General features: G+C 48.2%; 1 protein-coding gene and 1 long non-coding RNA gene across 2 annotated transcripts in view; both read right to left on the bottom strand.

Annotated features, from left to right (window-relative positions):
* XKR6 (XK related 6) overlaps positions 1–19017 on the bottom strand; it is a 208831-nt gene that overhangs the window by 139912 nt on the left and 49902 nt on the right. The gene's annotated exons all lie outside the window — the stretch shown is intronic.
* The window catches only part of LOC141728433 (uncharacterized), a 51100-nt gene continuing 49081 nt past the window's right edge, over positions 16999–19017 (bottom strand). The window contains exon 2 of the long non-coding RNA XR_012579328.1: positions 16999–18729. This is a non-coding gene — a long non-coding RNA (uncharacterized LOC141728433). The remainder of the gene's footprint in view (positions 18730–19017) is intronic.

Genomic DNA, 19017 nt, shown 5'->3' on the forward strand with positions numbered 1-19017 from the left:
ATCCTCTCGAGTTCTCTGTACAGAGGGACTCCTGCAAAGTCTGGCATTATTTGATTTTATTGTTTTCTGAGTAATAACAGCCCTTCTCTAAGGCTGGGGACTGGATTTGTCCTTATGAAATGACCTTTTTGTAGCCTACAAGTAGTGACAAAAAGGCAAACTGGCAGAAAACTGACGAGATCTGTGGCTTTCTGCTGGTGGAAAGTCAGATTTTATTCACCCTCAGCCCTGAGCCACTCCAGAGACAGGAGTGTGGAGATCTCTGTTATCCCTTGGGATCTGCCATTTCCAGAGCTCCTGGAAACCATGTTCACAATGTGTTTTTGTTTTTCCTGCAATGGTTGAACAATTCCCCCCTCATTCTTTGGAGCCTTTTCCCGCTGTCTTTCAAATCCTGCAAAGTCCCTGCCAGAACACCACAGAACAAAACAGAAATTTTATTCCTCATTCCCCTGATTGGATTTTATCTCTTCTGGTCAACTCTCCTTCATCTCCACTAAGAAAAGCTGGGAACACTTCTCTCTCTTTGGAAGGTGCAGAAGCAAAGGAAAATGGCCAAACACTGAAAAAGGAGGATAGTTTGCTTCCTTGGGTAGATCAGAGCAGGCTGGTCTGCACAAAACCCACCCCTGCACACAGAGCTGAAGTGAGGCGCTGCTGAGAATCTTCATTTTCAAATCCACATTTTCAATGGGGCTACAAGGAGAGGGAATGAGTCAGATGACAGATAGTGAGTGAGGAAGAATGAAGACCATCCCAAGCAAACCATCTGGGCCTGAAATGTCAGGCAGATCCTTCCTGGAGGAATCAATCAGGGCAGTCTTTCTTGCAGCATGTGCACGAGTGAGCGAGCACCTCAATTACGGCTCTGTGTTCCACTGCACATTGACCTTAAGAGCTCAGTGCTTTATAGGAAGGAGATTAATTCAATTAACACACCCAGGGGCTTCCAGCCAGGCTCAAACTGACCTGCTGGCAGCAGGCATTGGGAGGAGCATAGGGCACTGCAGTTCAAATGTCCCATCTTCCCCTGCTTTCCATCTGCAGCCAAGAAAAAGGGACATCGGTGACACCACAAAGGTGGGGTTTGTTTGAAAATAATCCCAAGGGTTTGGGATTTTATTGTAGTTAAAGGCAAGGCACTGAGAAAAGCTGAGCACATCCACTTCTTGATAGGATCTGGCATTGTTCATGAAGTTTGGCCAAATTGGGAAAATTGTGAGCAGCAACTTGATGTCCTAAAATCCTGGAATGGTTTAAGTTGGAAGGGACATTAAAGATCATCCCATTCCTCTTCCTGCTGTGCACAGGGACACCTTCCACCATCCCAGGTTGCTCCAGCCTGGCCTTGGACACTTCAGGGATCCAGGGGCAGCCACAGCTTCTCTGGGCACCCTGTGCCAGGGCCTCCCCACCCTCACAGGGGGGAATTTCTTCCTAAAATTTCACTGAAATCTCTCCTCTGTCAGTTTAAAATAATTCTCCCCTGTCCTGTCACTCTCTGCCCGTGTAAAAAGTCTCTCTCTCTTTTTTTATAAGCCCCCTCTAAGTACTGAATTGAGGTGTCCCCAGAGCCTTCTCTTCCCAAACTGCTCTGCCATCAGCAATCCTGTTTTCCTCTTGGCTGTGTGAATTTCAGCATTTCTTATGGGAAGAGGGAGGGAGGGAGGGAGGGAGGGAGGGAGACCTTGTACAAGCAAAGTCACTTGAGCATCAGAGCATCTGCACAAGGAACATTTTCTCTCTCCCCTATCCTATCAAAGGATGACTTGAGGGGGAAAGCAGTGTTAATCCTAACATGGAATACCAAATTCCATCTCATTCTAAACCAAGTTTTTTTTAAATCCCTCAATCTTTATGCAGGTGTGTTTTTCTTCTTGAGGTGAAAAAAGAATCAGAGAATCATGGAATTGTTAAGGTTGGAAAAGACCTTTAAAATCAACAAGTCCGACCATCAACCCCTCACCACCACCGTGTCCTCAAGTGCCACATCCACAAATTTTTTTAACATTTCCAGGGATGGTGACTCCCTGGGAAGTCTATTCCAGTACTTGACAACCTCTTCTGTGAAGAAATTATTCCTAATATCCAATCTAAATCTCCCCTAATGGAGCAAGTCAAACTGGAAGATCCAAACTTTTTGAAACATCAGTGATGCCACCAGCTCTGTCAAAGCACTGGCTGTGCCCCACTTTTCCAGCCAAGACATGGATAATTCTGCAAACTTGGACAAGATTTGGTGGCTTTTATGGTGTTCATGTGAGTGGTCATTAACGCCATGTACCTTCAGCTTTGCACAGCATCCCACTGGCTGAAAGCAAGAGAAAGAGGCAGCAAAGATCCCGAGGGGACTCAGGGAGAGGGGGAATTGCTGAGGTGCACCCAGAGGGATGAGCAGAAGGGGTTAAATCAGGAAAGCTTTGAAAACTGGGGGCTGGTTCCCAGTGCTTTTGCTCCGTGGATTGCAAGGGAGCACGCCTGGAGAAGCAGGGGCACCGACAGCTCTCCTCCTTCTCCAGGGTATCTCAGAGCTGCGGGGAAAAAAAATTAAAAAAAAAAAAATAGGAGAAAAACCATCCAGCGACCTCACTGAAATTAGAAACTTAACAATGAACACGCTCCACATACAACTTGCCCGTCTCTGTCGTCATGGAGACGGGTACAAATCTGTGTCAGCTGCAATCCGCTCTCCAGTCCCGAAAATTTAAACGAAAAAGGAGGGAGAGCGGGCTGGGAGGCGGGAAGAGGGAATTCCTCTGCTCTGCTTGGCTTTGATGTGCAGCACGTTTAAAGGCACAGGGGATTATCCGAGCCCGGTGCCGGAATGAAGCGGCAGCCGTGCAGCAGCTGATGCGTGCTGGCCACGTTTGCCTCCAGCAGAGCATCTCCCCAGCCTGCAGAACAGCATCTCCACAGATTCCAGGACATGATCTCCCCAGATTCCAGCAAAACATCTCCCCAGATTCCAACAGAACATCTCCCCAGATTCCAGGGCAGCATCTTCCCAGATTCCAGAAAAACATCACCTCAGATTCCAACAGAGCATCTCCCCAAATTCCAGCAGAGCATCTCACCATATGCCAGGACATGATCTTCCCAGATTCCAGCAGAGCATCTCCCCAGATTCCAGCAAAACATCTCCCCAAATTCCAGCAGAACATCTTCCCAGCCTCCAGCAGAGCATCTTCCCAGATTCCAGAATAGCACCTGCAGAGCCTTCAGAGCAGCATATCCCCAAATTCCAGGACAGCATCTTCCCAAATTTCCACAAAACATCTTCCCAGATTCCAGCAGAGCATCTTCCCAGATTTCAACAGAACATCTTCCCAACCTCCAGAACATGATCTTCCCAAATTCCAGCAAAACACCTCCCCAGATTCTAACAGAACATCTTTCCAGATTCCAGAACATCATCTCCACAGATTCCAGGACAGCACCTTCCCAAATTCCAGCAAAACATCTTCCCAGATTCCAGCAGAGCATCTTTCCAAATTTTAGTAAAACATCTCCCCACATTCCAACAGAGCATCTTCCTAACTTCCAGGACACAATTTTTCCAGATTCCAGCAGAGCATCTTCCCAGATCCAGCAAAACATCTCCCCAAATTCCAGCAAAGCATCTTTCCAGCCTCCAGGACAGCATATCCCCAGATTCCAGGGCAGTGTCTTCCCAAATTTGCGCAAAACATCTTCCCAGATTCCAGCAGAGCATCTCCCCAACCTTCAGGACATGATCTTCCCATTCCAGCAAAATATCTCCCCAGATTCCAACAGAACATCTCCCCAGCCTCCAGGACATTATCTCCCCAAATTCCAGCAAAACATCTCCCCAGATTCCAGCAGAGCATCTTCCCAGATTCCAGCAGAACATCTTCCCAGATTCCAACAGAACATCTTCTCAGATTCCAGGACAGCATCTCCCCAGCTTCCAGGACATATATTCCCAGATTCCAGGACAGCACCTCCCCACATTTCAGCAGATCATTCCCCCAGACTCCACAGGGGCTGTGTGGAAACCTCCTGGAGCCCAGGATGAACCCAGCCCCACGGCATTCCCAGGAGGATACAGAGCATCAGCAGCACCCTGCAGGCAGCAGGATGAGGCAGCACCCCAGAGAGGATGGAAGGACTGGGATGAGACTGGGAAAGGAGCATCCCAAGGGTCAGTGGAGGTGTTCAGTGGGAAAACAGCCAGCAAGGAGGTTGGTGGTGTCTTCTGGGCAAAAAGAGCAGAGTCAGACAGGAATTCCTGCTGCTGGTGTGGCAGGAGGGAAGATGAAGCAAAAAGGAGAAAGATGGGACCTGAGATTTGTTTGTGGTGGGTTCAGAAGTCATAGCTGGGATTTGGGGCATGGACACCCTCCATGCTAGGCGGCTACACAGAAAAATCATGGGAAATGGCTCTTCCAGCTAGGAAAGAGCAAAGCCAGGGGATACAGGATGGTAAAGGCTGGAAGGGAGCACAGTGGGGTCATCTGGTCTCACCTCCCTGCTCCAGCAGGGTCATCCCAGAGCACAGGGCACAGGATTGTGTCCAGAAGATTCCGGAATATCTGGAGACTCCACAGCCTCTCTAGGCAGCCTGCTCCAGTGCTTTCCAGTTCTTCCCAAAGGGAATGAAGAATAGTCACTCCACAGACCTTCCTGGAGAAATTCTCTTCCATCTTGGCAACTCAGCCCCCACCTCTGACAACTCCTAGGATTTGGGTCAATTTTTGTATGACTGGAGGCAGTTATTGGCCAGAAATTCAGGAAAATGGATCAAAAGAAACCTAATTTCCTCCTGCATTCATTTCCTGCTCCACCATGCTCCCACTAATATTAAAGGGACATTTAGGATGGATGGGGTGGAGAAATGAGAAGTGACCCAACAGGAGAAGACTCCTGGGACACTGTCCCTTGGGCACGGATGCAAAGCAGAAATACACCTCACAGTAACTGCAGTAACAGAGACACCAAAAAATCCAAACTCAATAATCTCTTTTGTGAAATAAGCATTTTCCCAACAGGGGTGGAGTTACCTTGCTCACTGTGATGCACTATCCAATATGTAACCACTGGATTAAGATCTACAACATGCATGGGGGATTTGCTGAAATGGTGTCATTTGCTGCAAAGCAATTAATTAGAGATACATTTCCAGCCAGGTATGTTTTTAATGCTATCCAGAGAATAAGGCTTAAAAAAAAAAAAAGAAAGAAAAAAGGAAAAATTAGTTTAAAATTAGTTAAATCCATAAATTAAACACACCAGTGTAACTCCTCTTCCTAGAACACAGATGCTTTGTTTTTCCTTTTTGAGAAAAACCCTCCAGAAGGCATATTTGCTGAATTTTGGATTTTTCCAAGCAGTGAAGTGCAGCTGAAACCAGAATTTAGACTGGAAGGAGGGAATGAACAGGAGCACTTGTTGAACAGAGCTCCATCAACACCCCACCCTGAGCAATTAGCAGTGCCTCGTTATGTGCACTGCAGCAACTCCCCAATTAATTCCTTCCTCTTTGCAGAGCCATTGCAGGAGACAAAGCATTAAATATGGATGCTAAATAAAAGGAAATAAATAGCAGGCACCACTTGGCTCTCCAGGTTTCCAGGCCCCACCAGTGGGGACGTTCTCTTCCTCCTTAACTAAGGCCTGTAAGTGCATTATTAATTTTTCAGCAGCATCTACCAGACATAATGAAGACACAGTTACTCTGGGCATGAGGAGTCTCCCCAGAAGAGCTTTAAAATCTCCAGCCTTGTGGCTGGAAGGGTCAGTGCTGCTCTGCATCCCAGCCAGAGCATGGGCCAGGCATGGAGGAGTGACCCCTTGGCAGCCAGGAGAGTTCCTGATGCTCATTTTTGTTTTCTACTGTCCCAGTTTGCTCCAAGCCCCATCCAACCCAGCTTTGGACACTTCCAGGGATCCAGGGGCAGCCACAGCTTCTCTGGGCAACCTCAGGGCCTCCCCACCTTCACAGGGAAGAGTTTTTTCCCAGTATCCCATCTAAATCTCCTCTCAGTTGGAAGCCATTCCCCCTCATCCATGACACATCTTTGCACATCCTCCACAAGATCCCAGCTGAAACCAGGCCCTGGTGACCAGCAGGACCCTGCAGAGCTCGTCTTCCTTGATGAAGGCTCTTTGAAAACAGTTTCTACACCACAACATCCTTGTTCTGATCTTTGCACTGATGAATGAGAAAAAATAATCCTGTCTTCAGTAAAAGCTTGAACAAAGGATTTAAGTTCAACCCAATGGCTCTCAGAGGCAACAAAAGACACCCCTGCTATGAGGGTATTGGTGGAGATGGCCTCTTTCACAGAATTCCAGAATTGCTTAGGTTGGAAAAGACCTCTCAGACCTCCTGTGACCAATCCTTGTCACCCAGCCCAGAGCACTGAGTGCCATGTCCCATCCTTTCCTGGACATCTCCAGGGATGAGGACTCCATGACTTCCCTGAGCAGTGCCCTCCAATGCCTGACCACCCTTTCCATGGAGAAATTCCTCCTGCTGTCCAGCCTGAACCTCCCGTGGTGCAGACTGAGGCTGTGAGGACACAGAATGATGTGGAGATGCACCTGAGAGCAGGACACCTCGTGGAAAGGAGGTGATCCCAGTCTCTCCTTTGCTAACTCAGAGGGAATGTCAGCCTGAGCCAGCATTGCCTATACTTCCAACCATAAAACAGCTCTAGCAGGTGTAAGACAGACAGAGAAGTTTGTCTGTCTGTAAATTCAGACAGAGAAGTCACCTCCATCACTTGTGGATCTTCCACAGCAGCCCAGACCTGTGGGCAGGCCTCCAGAGAAGGTATCATCTTCCTGAAATCCATCCCCAAAGCACCTCTGGGTTCCCCAATCCTTCCTTCCACTCCCAGTGGAAGGTGATCACAGCAGTGATCACCCACTGCTGTTTCATCACTTTTGATGATCAGGGGGCAGCATTCAAAAACAAGAAATCTTCTTTGCATGTCCCCCCTCCCAGGCTGCAGGTGCTGAGGGGACAGGTTGACAGTCTGTGCACTCAGCTGGTGTGTTCCCTTGCTTTAGGATTACATCAATTATCCCTATTTTTAGGCTTGAGGGCACAGCCCTGTAGACCACAACAGAGGCAAAATGACTCCCAAAGAAAAGGTATAAACATATCTTTATATTCCAGTCTTTGTTAAGCTCCATGAGGGATCCATCAAGAACAAGAAGCCTACCAATTTCCAAAGCCTGGAGTATTTCCAGGACTCAGTTCTGCTCCAACCCAGCTGGGATTTTTCCCCCTTTTCCTTTTCTTTCCTTGTTCTCTTTATCCGTGGGAGTTCATTTGCCTCAGAGTACCTTGTACTTGGTTGAGCTTGTGCCATTATTATCCTCCCTGCAGAAATCCTTGGATGGGGGGGTTTAAAACAACATTTTTTTATTTGGGGCCTCATCCCCATTGCAATCAGCAGCCAGAAAATGCAACCCCTTATTGGAATTTTCTCTTTGATTGAACCAATCCTTGCCAATTTTACCTCGAGAAGAAAATCATTGAAGGGTTTGGGTTGGAAGGGACCCCAAGAATCATCCAGTACCTAAAACACCATTTCTTCATTTGAGGCTTCATTCCTGTTTCAATAAGCAGCCAGAAAATTCACTCCCATTGGAATAAGCAGCCAGGAAATTCAAGACCTCATTGGAATTTTCTCTTTGATTGAGCCAATCCTTACCAACCTTGTCTTGAGAAGAGAATCACTGAAGGGTTTGGGTTGGAAGGGACCCTAAGGATCATACAGTTCCACCGCCTGACATGGGCAGAAACACCTTCCACTATCCCAAGCCCAATCCAACCTGTCTTTGAAGCTTTCTTGCCCAAAACTGCTTATGCACATCTTATTTTTCAAGACATAATAATTAACTTGCACAAGCACTGTGGGTTCTGTGCTGAACACCACACGACAGAGGTGATGCACAAGCATCAAGCAGAGCTGGAAAACTCTAAAGCATGCTCTGGACTCTTCACACCCTCCTTTTGGTCACTACACAACCACAGCACAGGATTTGGGGTTATGCAGTGAACTCCCCACTCTCCAATGTCACAAGGAGCTTTCTCGAGCCTCCACCTCTCCTCCATGACATCATTTTTGCTTTTCAAGGGCAAGGAGCAAACAAAAGAGGCTTTTGAGCCCCTGCACCACCTGGCTGCCCTGGCTTTGTTTCCCCAGCCTGTGTGACAAGGCAGCTCCCAGCAGAGAGGGAACAGCAGCTGGTACAAAGCTGCCACTTCAAGAGCTTTTGGACATCCACCCTCCAGTGCTGCAGAGGCTGGGGACAGTGACAGGCCCTGAGCCACCACAGGTTTGTTATTCCCATTTGGAGGCCAGCTGTGAAGTGGGACAGGGCAGCAGGAAGGTCGTGGCTGGAAGTGGTGTGGGACACTTGCCTCAGGAAGGGAGGAGGGATTTTCTGCCAGTCCCTTTCCCTGCTAAAGGTGTGTTCACCAGCAGAGGCACCACCTAATGAAGGTTTCACCTAATGAAGTTTTAATTTAGGATTCTACTCGATGGAACCTGTGGGTTTTAAGGAAAATAAGGCATTCTAGGCTGCAGGGCAGTCGTTGATCAATATCCCCCTCCACAAACAGGGAAATGGAGAAGGGTTGGAGGGAAAGGGTGGCCCAAAACACAGCCAGGGTCAACAAACAGGAGTTCTTCGATGTTTTGAAATTTCCACCTAAAATGTGGAAGTGATGTTGAAATGGAGCACAGGATTCATGTATTACATCCATTTAAAATAAATCTTACATTTAAGAGAAGGCCAACATACCCCTGCAATGGGAAAGAGTTTACATAAGAATAATCATGGAATTTTAAAATGGTTTGGGTGGAAGGGACCTTGTAAATCATTTAGTTCCACCCTCTGCCATGGGCAAGGGACACCTTCCACTATTCCAGCTTGTTCCAAGCCCTGTCCAACCTGGTCTTGGACACTTCCAGAGATCCAGGGGCAGCCACAGCTTCTCTGAACACCCTGTGCCAGGGCCTTACCATCCTGCTCACAGCCAGGAATTCCTTCCCAATATCCCATCTATCCCTGCCCTCTGGCAGTTTGAAGCTACTCCCCTTTGTTCTGTCCTTCCAGGTCCATGTTCCAAGTCCCTCTCCAGCTCTCCTGGAGCCCCTTTAGGCCCTGGAAGGGGCTCTGAGCTCTCCTTGGATCCTTCTCTCCTCCAGGTGAGCACCCCCAGCTCTCCCAGCCTGGCTGAGCCCTGCCCAACTCCAGACACAGGAGAGAGGCAGCTCTGGGGTTGGACGAAGGCTCTGGAATCCCAACATCTCCTGTGTTACATGAGCCTGAAGATGAATAAACCACCGAGTCACACTTAAAAGGGCCCTGATAGACCTTCCCCTGCTACCTCCAAAACCCTGTAGACAGAGTTATTTAACACAGCTACAAAAATAGCACCCAGACTGCCCTGCTGTGCCAGACAGAGCACAAACATCTGGCAGGCAACAGATCTTGTCCCCAAAAAACTTAGCAGGAGGTTAGTGGGTAGCTCAATTTTAGATCCATATGTCCCAGGACCCAGGGAAGTATTTTATCCTCTCTTCAACACTGATCCTCCCAGCAATGTGGGAAAAGCTATTCCTGCCCACAAAATAAGAGGGCAGGAATTTCTAACTCAGGAAAGCACAATGCCCAGCCTGGCTTTTTGTACTCAGATGTGGAGAATCACAGGCTGTACCCAAGAGTCACAAATGACACTGCTAAAAGGGAAATTCATATTAAATACAAATGCAAAGCAGCCCTTGGAGTGGAAACAATTCCTGGTGTGAAAGGAAAGTGGAGGCTGCGCCGTTGCTGAGCTGTCTCGGCACTCACAGCTCCTTTTGAATTCAGTGTTGGTACAAAAACACACTCCCACCTGGGACTCCCTTCCCCCACGTCTCTCCCACTCTGGGAGGCTCCCAAAACCCTGGAGAGCCTGCACAGGTAATGGGATGTGAGTGGTTTCCATGGGATGTTCCTGCCTTTGCACTGGAAACCTCATTGCTCTGCCATCTATATCCATCATGGAATCATGGAAATGGTTGGAGTTGGAAAGGACTTTATGAATAATTTTATTTCAACCCCCTGCCATGAGCAGGGACACTTTGCACTATCCCAGGATGCCCCAAGACTTGTCCAACCTGGCCTGGGACACTTTCATGGATGGGGCAGCCACAGCTCCTCCGGGCATGGACGATGCTTTGTGGATGTGGTTTCATTCCCAGACCACCAAAAGGCAGGTATCCACATCCAAGCCTCCTCCCCAGGCTCCCACTGCAGCTCCTGGTGAAATCTCCAGCAGCCAGAGGAGGCTGCAGTGGTTTTCCCCAGGAGCTGCCTCCCACGTGTGGCTGTAGGAGGAGCTGAACACAACCCCAGCCTGGCTGTTCCTCTTCCCTATCCTTATTCAACCCCTCAATTCACACACAGCTCCTGCTCTGGGAGCTCTCCTCAGCTGCTCCCTGGCCTGCCTGTCCTGCTGTGGTGTGGAGATAGCTCTTTGGGGACTGTAGCACTTGCTGGGATCACAGGAGGACAGAGCCATGGATGGCGTGCTGGTGCCGAGGGCAGCCGGGGGCTCTGCAGGCGCGATGGGATTTCCCCACGGAAAACAAACATTTTAGTGCAGGGCAGAGGTGGGGACAAACACCTGAGCACAGCAGCTCTTCTTGCAGCAAAAGCAGTGAGATCAGCAAAGGTGGGAGCTGGGCTCCCACAGAGCTTCTCTGAGTGATGGCTCTCAAATTGCATTAGCGAGTGAGATTGTCCCCAGAGGCCTCAGAGTGAGGAAATGCTGGAAGTGAAGGCACCACAGGGACCAAAATCCACCTGGCAGCTCGCTGACAGCTGCACTGGCTCTGGGGCACAGCCTGGGAGCTCCTGCAAACTCAGCTGGAGGCTGCTGAACCCAAACATAATCCAACACCTCAGCCAGCACTGCCGGGAAAGGGGCTCAGCCTGGAGAAAAGGAGGCTCAGGGGGGACCTTGTGGCTCTGCACAACTCCTGACAGGAGGGGACAGCCAGGGGATGGCAGGCTCTGCTCCCAGGGAACAGAGCAGAGGAAGGGAACAGAGACAGGAAAAGAGGAAACAGCCTTAAGTTGTGCCAGGGGAAGTTTTGGTTAGATATTAGAATATTAGGGAAAAAAATTCTTCATGGAAAGGGTAGTGAGGCACTGGAACAGCTGCGCAGGACAGTGATGGAGTTCCCAGCCTTGCAGGGATTAAAGAGCCCTGTGGATGTGGCCCTTGGGGACATGGGCCAGTGGTGGCCTTGGCAATGCTGGGGGAATGGTTGGACTGGATGATCTCGCAGGACTTTCCCAACCTCAGCAATTCTCTGCCTCTGTGCTCTAATGAAGGAATGGAGGTGTTTCCAAGCTGTCAGGAGCACTTTGGAGCTCTCCTCCAAGAGGTTGAGCATCCCAACTCTGCTCTCAGCACCAAGAGCCCATTCTGGTTTTCCTCACCAATTCCAGGTCCCACACACCCTCATGTCTTTATCTGCTTGGCTGGAGTTCTGCAGCTGGGATTCAAAGTGGCTGCACAAGGTGACATCAGGACATTCTGATCTCTCCCTTTAATAGTCTCTTTTTTTCTTAATGAACAAAGAGTAAGCTTTGTGGCACCTACAGATTAAATGGTAAATGCTGGTTGCTGCTTTCTGCAAAGACAATACACAAACCCACAAAATCTGGGGAGGCTTACAAGCTCACTGTGTTGAACTGCAAACAGAAGGAAAAATTTTCTCTACAGTTGGTTTATATTTGATGAAATGAAACCATAATACTTTGTAACGTGAGCATCTGTGTTAAAGAACTTGAAAACTGTTTATCTTGAGAAGAGGCAAACAAAAACACTCAGGGCAAGATAGGACAAGAGGGCATGGCCTCGAGTTAGGCCAGGGGAGGTTTAGATTGGATATTGAGAAAAATTTATCACCAAAAGGGTTTGTGAAACATTGGAACAAATTTCCTGGGAAGAGGTTGATTCACAATTCTCTCAAAGTGGCTGCACAAGGTGACACCAAGAAATTCTCCCTCCTGCCACCCTGCCCAGTGGTGCTAGTTTTCTTAGCAGTCTCTGAGAATTTCACCCCAGGAATTGGTATTTATTTATTTATTTGAAAAAAACCCTGCCTTTTATAAATGGACAGAAATCATCCTGCCCACACACAAAGAAATAGACCTGCAGGCTGAAAGCTGTTGCTCCTGGGGGTTTCTCCCCAGGTTTGGGTGGGGATTTTTTTGAAAATAAAAAGCACTTTTTTTTTTCTTTTGTGGCCACAGAATCACATAATGGGAGGGATCCTGCATCAAATGAAGATCCATTTAATAATCACATTTGGAGTTTGCAAAGCAATTTATTGGAAGTATTGGTTGGAAGGGACATTAAAGAGTGTTGCATTCCACCCCCTGTGATCAGCAGGGACACCTTCCACTATCCCAGGGTGCTCCAAGCCCCATCCAGCCTGGCCTTGGACACTTCCAGGGATCCAGGGGCAGCCACAGCTTCTCTGGGCACCCTGTGCCAGGGCCTCACCACCCTCCCAGGGAAGAAATTATTCTTAATATCTAATTTAAATTGTTTAATACAGAAGATCCAGCCTGACCCCAGTGTCTCTATGTGCTCCTGTAACTGCTGTGATTCCCACACAGAGCCTGGATTTCTGCAGCAATCAGACTGGGCAGCTCCAAAATGTCACAGGTGCTCACAAAGGGAATGACTGCACCTTGAAAGCATCTGAGTAACCATGAGAGCCATTCAGTTCAGAGAAATGGCTGATATTTAAGCTACAAATGGAGAAAAATTATGTCAAGAGCATGGTTCAAAACCACTGCACAGTTTAAATAACCTCCTCCAGGCAGCTTTGGTAAACACAATGCCATAAAGGAGCCCTTGTGCTGCCACGGAGAGCTCTGAAGGCAGCAAATGACAGTGGTGGGTCACAGGGACTCCTCTGCTCCTGCTCCCTCCTCTCATCAAGGGAAGCTGCTCAGGGGGAGCACAGCCTGATCCACTCCTGATCCAGGAAAAAGCTGCTGTAAAGGGAGGATTCCTCCATGGAGGAACTTGGGAGAGTGGAAGGTGTCCCTGCCCGTGCAGGGGGTTGGATGGGATGGTCTTTAGGGCTCCTTCCCATCCAGACCACCCTGTGCTTCTTTGAATTGAAGCTCAGGCCTGCACATAAAATGTGCAATAACCTTTAAGTGATGGTTAATCCTCCCGTCCTCTCAGCCCCTTCATTTCTCTTTTCCTGCAGACCAGAAGCTCTGCAAACAGAATCCTAGAATGTTTTGGGTTGAAAAGGACCTTAAAGCTCAGCTCATTCCACCCCCTGCTATGGCCAGGGATTCCTTCCACTATCCCAGGCTGCTCCCAGCTCTGTCCAACCTGGCCTTGGACACTTCCAGGGGCAGCCACAGCTTCTCTGTGCCAGAGCAGACCTGGATGCACTCCCTGGTCCCCATAAAGCCTCACCTCAGCCTCGTTAGCTTCAGCATATCATTATCATTTTAATTGCCCAAACCTGAGTGCTTGTAATACCTTTATTAGATTGCACTCATCCCCCAGTGCCAGGCACAGCCTGATTTAACAGGTCCAGTGCTGCATTTATGAGTACAGCCTCTTTCATTACTGTCTGAAGGTAATTCCTCTTGATCCAAAACTTCCCGTGGCCTGGAGTGATACCCTGGGAAAGGAGAGAAGGGAAAACTGCCAGGCAAGTCAAAATACCCAGCTGGGGAGCTTGGAGCATTCCTGCCCTGTCCTGGAGCTCCCCACCTCCACCAGAAGCAGCCAGAGGGAGTTTGGGAGACTCCCAGACACACAACCTAAAGCAACAACTCTCACCTGCCCCGATCTTTGCAAACCAGATCCCAAACTGAGGTGGACTGAGCTGCCTGATGATGTTGAAGAGCCTCCCTGGCTCTCCTGTGCCCACATGTGCAGCAAATGTTTGGATCCTCAGGGCAGGGGAATCTTCCTGGTGTGGAGATGGTGCTGGGGGAATTGGAGGGTGTTTGAGGGGGAGTTTTAACAACCCATGCAAGGGGAAAACAAGGTTTAAAGGCCAATATCTTGGTCAACTTGTGATTTGATATTTGTAAAAGAGAAGAGGGAAAGGATTCTCCACACTGGATCCTCCACCTCTGATTTCTGCTCTCTGTGAGCAGGAACAGGACCCAGGAATGGCTGAAGCTGTGTCAGGGGAAGGTTAAGCTGGATATTGGGAAAAGGTTCTTCCCCAGAGGGTGCTTGGGCACTGAGCAGGCTCCCCAAGGAGCTTGGGACAACCTGGGATACTGAGGGTGTCCCTGCCCATGGCAGGGGTTGAAATGAGAGGAGTTTTGGGGTCTCTCCTCACTCACTCAAACCATTCTGGGATCCTGGAACAGCATCCCAGTTTTTCAAGGCACTACAACCTCAGCATCTTGAGTATCTGAGGCAAACACCACAGGCAGTGTCTATTTTAGACCATATTATTCAGTCTCAATACTTCTCAACACCGATTTTCTTCCTTTTTAATTGCAACTCCACCTTTGGGATTAGTGATTTTATTTTATGATGGGATATTAAGAGTAGGCAGCCTGCTTTTTTTCTTTTCTAGTCCAAGCCAGTATTTAGAAGGAATAGCTTAAATTATTAAATACACACAAGCACAGGAAACACAGGAAACTCTCAGCCATTATCCTATGAAGACAATGCCAATGCAAACACTGTAATAAAATATTCTTCACTGAAATCAACACTAATTTTCCCAGGCAATCAAATCCATCCCTGTGATCCCTCCTCCTAGGGAAAACAGCCAGCACAGCTAAATTCAGATCTCTGTGGCTCCATGCTTAAATTTGGCTCAGACACACTGCAAATCAATGACTCCAGAAAGGTTTTCTAAGGAAAAAATTCCCAGTGGGCAAAGTTTGCTCCAGCCCACGGCAGCTCTCCTGACACAGCAGCAAAGAGCCCGGGGCTGCATCGATCAGGGAATCCAGGAAGGCTGAAACTTCCAGTTGTGAACTTGTTGAGGTCACCACTGTTGGGACATGGCTCCTGTGCCCAAGGGGACAGTCCCCAAGGACAGCTCAGCCATGAGGATGATGCACCAGCAGCCCTGAAACAGCACCGAGTCTCTACAAGCTCCTTCCTCATCCACCCACAGTGAGGATGAGGATGGGATGGAGAAAGGGATGGAGCAGGTCTGGTCAGCGCCTGCCAGCTCAGGAGGATGGGGAGAGGACATGTGACTGGGAGTATTTTGGGTTGGAAAAGGCTTTTAAAGGCCTTTCAACCCCCTGCAGTGAGTGGTGACATCTTCAACCAGATGAGGCTGCTCAAGGATCCACCCAACCTGATCCTGAATGTTTTTAGGGATGGAGGAACCAGAACTTCCTTCCCCAGCTGTGGGAAATCTGTGGATTGCCCATGTCCAGGGCTGTTTCACATGACACTCAGAAAACACCATTTTCTTGTCTCCAGAAAGTGTTGGTGCCTCTCTTTGATGTCCCTGAACTCTTACTCAGCAAGAGGATGAATAAATGTTCCACCGAGGTATTGTATGGTGGGTGCAAACCCTCCATGACTTCTTTAAGGATCTTGCAGCACCTTGGCCTCAAGACCATGGCAAAATAACACAATCATGAAAGATCAACAATTTCCCAGCACTGCTAAGGCCACCATTAACCCACGTCCCCAACTGCCACATCCATGTGGCTTTTAAATCCCTCCAGAGATGGAGATTCCACCACTGCTGTGTCAGGGCTCAGCAGCCCTTTTGGGGAAGAAATTATTCCTAATAAATAACCTTATTCTCTCCTGGGGATCTTGAGGCTGTTTCTTGTCATCCCTGGGAGCAGAGCCTGACTCCTCTGGCTGTCCCCTCCTGTCAGGAGCTGTGCAGAGCCACAAGGTCCCCCCTGAGCCTCCTTTTCTCCAGGCTGAGCCCCTTTCCCAGCTCCCTCAGCCCCTCCTGGTGCACCAGCCCCTTCCCACCTCTGTTCCCTTCCCTGGACACTCTCCAGCCCCTCAATGTCTCTCTTGTCAGGAGGGTCTCAGAGCTGTCTCCAGCACTGGTGGTGCTCCAGCAGCTCCAGCACAGGGGACAGCACTGCCCTGGTCCTGGTGGACACACATTCCCTGGAACAGCCCATGGGCCCTTGGCCTTTTTGGCCACCTGGGCACACCTGGCCCTTGTTCAGCTGCCTGTTATCCATAGCATGGAAGTTCCAGCCCCACCAGACCAGAGCTGGAGCCTCTGTCCAGCTTTACAACACCCTCAGCCCTGTCCCAGCCTGTCCCCCAGTGCTGCAGAGCAGTGATGGTGACAGTCCCTTGGCCAGGCAGCCAGAGCTGTGTCACCAGGCTCAGACACAGCCCAGCACCAAAGTGACAGAGGCTCAATCATTTCTCCTTCCATACCCATGGCCCAGGATCAATGAACCTCTGCCATGGCTCCTCCTGCGAATCACTTAAGAGGGGGAACAGTGAAACCAGTTCATAGGAAGTAGCTTTAAAAATGTCCTGCTCTGCATAAGATGAGTTTGCCACAGAGAAGGGGGGAAAAATTCAAGCATGTTCAGCATCTTATAGATTAATCCTAGGCCTAGAGCCAGGATAATTACTGCCAGAAGGAATAAAAGTAACATAAATATAGGTTAACACACAAAGGGTCCCGTTTGCAAGGTTTTACACATCACCAGCTCACAGGCGGATTTGTAAATTTAATTATAGAAAGATTTATAAAAGCAGGTAATACCCAAAGGATAATAAAAATAATTTTACTACAGTGAAGAGAACAAAACAAAAATTAGAAAAAAATAATAAAAAGAAACTCCAAACATTTGAAATTAAGTAGGGCATCTGATGGATCTCCTGAAGCACTTCCACAGGATCCAGCCCAGACTGCAGAGCTGCATCCGCCACGGCCTCCCAGAAATGCCATTTCCAGAGGAGAGCAGATAAGTCACTCTGACAGCTTTGTGACCTTCCAGAGCTGATGTGTTTAAAAAAAAAAATCTTTTTTTTTTTTTTTGTAGAAGGTGCTCCTGGTATGGTCAAAGCCTTGTTAGGATGGGGGAGGACAACTCCAAACCACCTTTGCAGCAGGAGTGCCATGAAATGCCTGGAATTGCTGGTTCCCACCAGGATTAATGGTGTTTTTCTGCCAAGGACAGCTTTGGGGGAGGAGGATGGTTCCCTGTCCATGGCAGGGGGTTGGAATGAGATGATTTTTAAGGTCCCTTCCAACCCAAACCATTCTGTGACTCCATGATTAAATATCACTGGGATGGATTAGGTTCTGAAGGAGATGTTGCCAGTGAAGGAAAAAGCAGGAGCAGGGGCTATCCAAGGAACTCAGCATGGAAAAACAGGGATATTCTCTGGCACCATGCTACAAGAGTGTTTTAAACTCTCTCCTTTTATGAATCCTGCATTCTTAAGAAAAATGAAATACTGTTACAAGGTGAGTATGAAAGGAAGGCACAGGGAGGAGAACTCCATTCTGGAATCTCTTGAGCTTCCCACAAAAATACAGCCACTCTTAGAAACCTGAAAATGTTACCGATAAACCCCATTTTTGGTGTATAAACCACGTTTCTGACCTATCTGGTGATTTCTGCTCCAGGAGGCACTTCCTGAAAGATCCCTGGGAGTGATGCAAATGCTAAACCAAGCTTTTGCCTGTCCAGCAAAACATGCTGTTACTTTTAAATGCACCTTTTGGGGACTTCAAACAGCTCCTGGCTGGAATGCTCTGCTACCCCCATACTGGTGTATGTGTAAGGAGAAAATGTTCAGGATGCTGAATGCCTGTAAAAAAGCATTTCAAAGGATCACAGACAAGGATTTTTTCAACCTGAAAATACACATTTATTAGGAAGAAAACTTATGGGGTTACAAATATCATAAATAAAATGTAGTGTGATATAAAAACCCCTCAGGACTGAGCAGCAAATCTCTGGAAAATGGGGACAGGACCCTCCACTTTGCCACGATCACCATCAGCTCTGCACAGGTGGCTCTTGGAATCTCATTTCACACCAGTTGTTTCTGTGCACAAAGATCCAGGCTGGACATTCCAAATTCTTTTTGTATGTAAATCTGTTCCTATAGTTTGAAAACCTCCACACAGGACACCAGAACTGTTTGTAGTTTAAATATGCATCAATGTGTATTAATGGAATGAGCACCCAAAACAGCACGGGGAGGGTAACAATCCCTCTGCCTTGGGAAGGCTGATCCCAAAAGCATCAGCAGAGTTATGGGATGGCACAGGATGGAATGGGATGCAGTAATGGGAATGCAAATTGAATCAGTATCAAGGAAGTGCCACTAAATCAGCAGACAGAGCCAGGAGGAGCCTGGTCCCCCCAGGCTGTGTAAAACTGGATTAGGTGTGAACTTCAAACCCAGTGTGATGTGGAATAATCCTATGCTGGCAGAAAGGGATCAAAGCTAATTTCTCTAACTTGCTTAATCTTCTGCGGAGATGTCTGAACTGGGGAGACACAGCAGGCTGGGGGTTAAAGCCCTGCTCTGTCAGAGGGTTCAGCAGGGGCTGAGGGAGAACAGAGCACGTTAAAAATCCTGGGAGTGGAGGTGTTTCTGATGAGCTTTTAGAAAATCAGGAAATCACAGGACTGGGTTGGAAGGGACCTTAAAAATCATCTCATCTCTTAAAATTCCTCCCTGGAAATGTTCAAGGCCAGGTTGGATGGTGCAACCTGGGATGTGTCCCTGCCCATCGCAGAGGGGTGGAACAAGATGGGATTTAAGGTCCCCTCCAACCCAAACCATCCTGATTTCATGATTCTCTATCTCTATATCTGGATCAGCTCTGCTGACGTAAAATTCCAGAAACTTCAAGTAACCCAACCAAAAAACAGCCAAAAAAAAAAAAAATCCACTCCTTCCCATATTAAATAAACAGATTGATCCAAGCACTGGAACATCTCAGCACACATAAAAACATTTCATACCTAAAAAACAAAAAAAAGAGAAAAGAATAAAAT

The sequence above is a fragment of the Zonotrichia albicollis genome, chromosome 3, assembly GCF_047830755.1.
Source record: "Zonotrichia albicollis isolate bZonAlb1 chromosome 3, bZonAlb1.hap1, whole genome shotgun sequence".
NCBI lineage: Eukaryota > Metazoa > Chordata > Aves > Passeriformes > Passerellidae > Zonotrichia > Zonotrichia albicollis.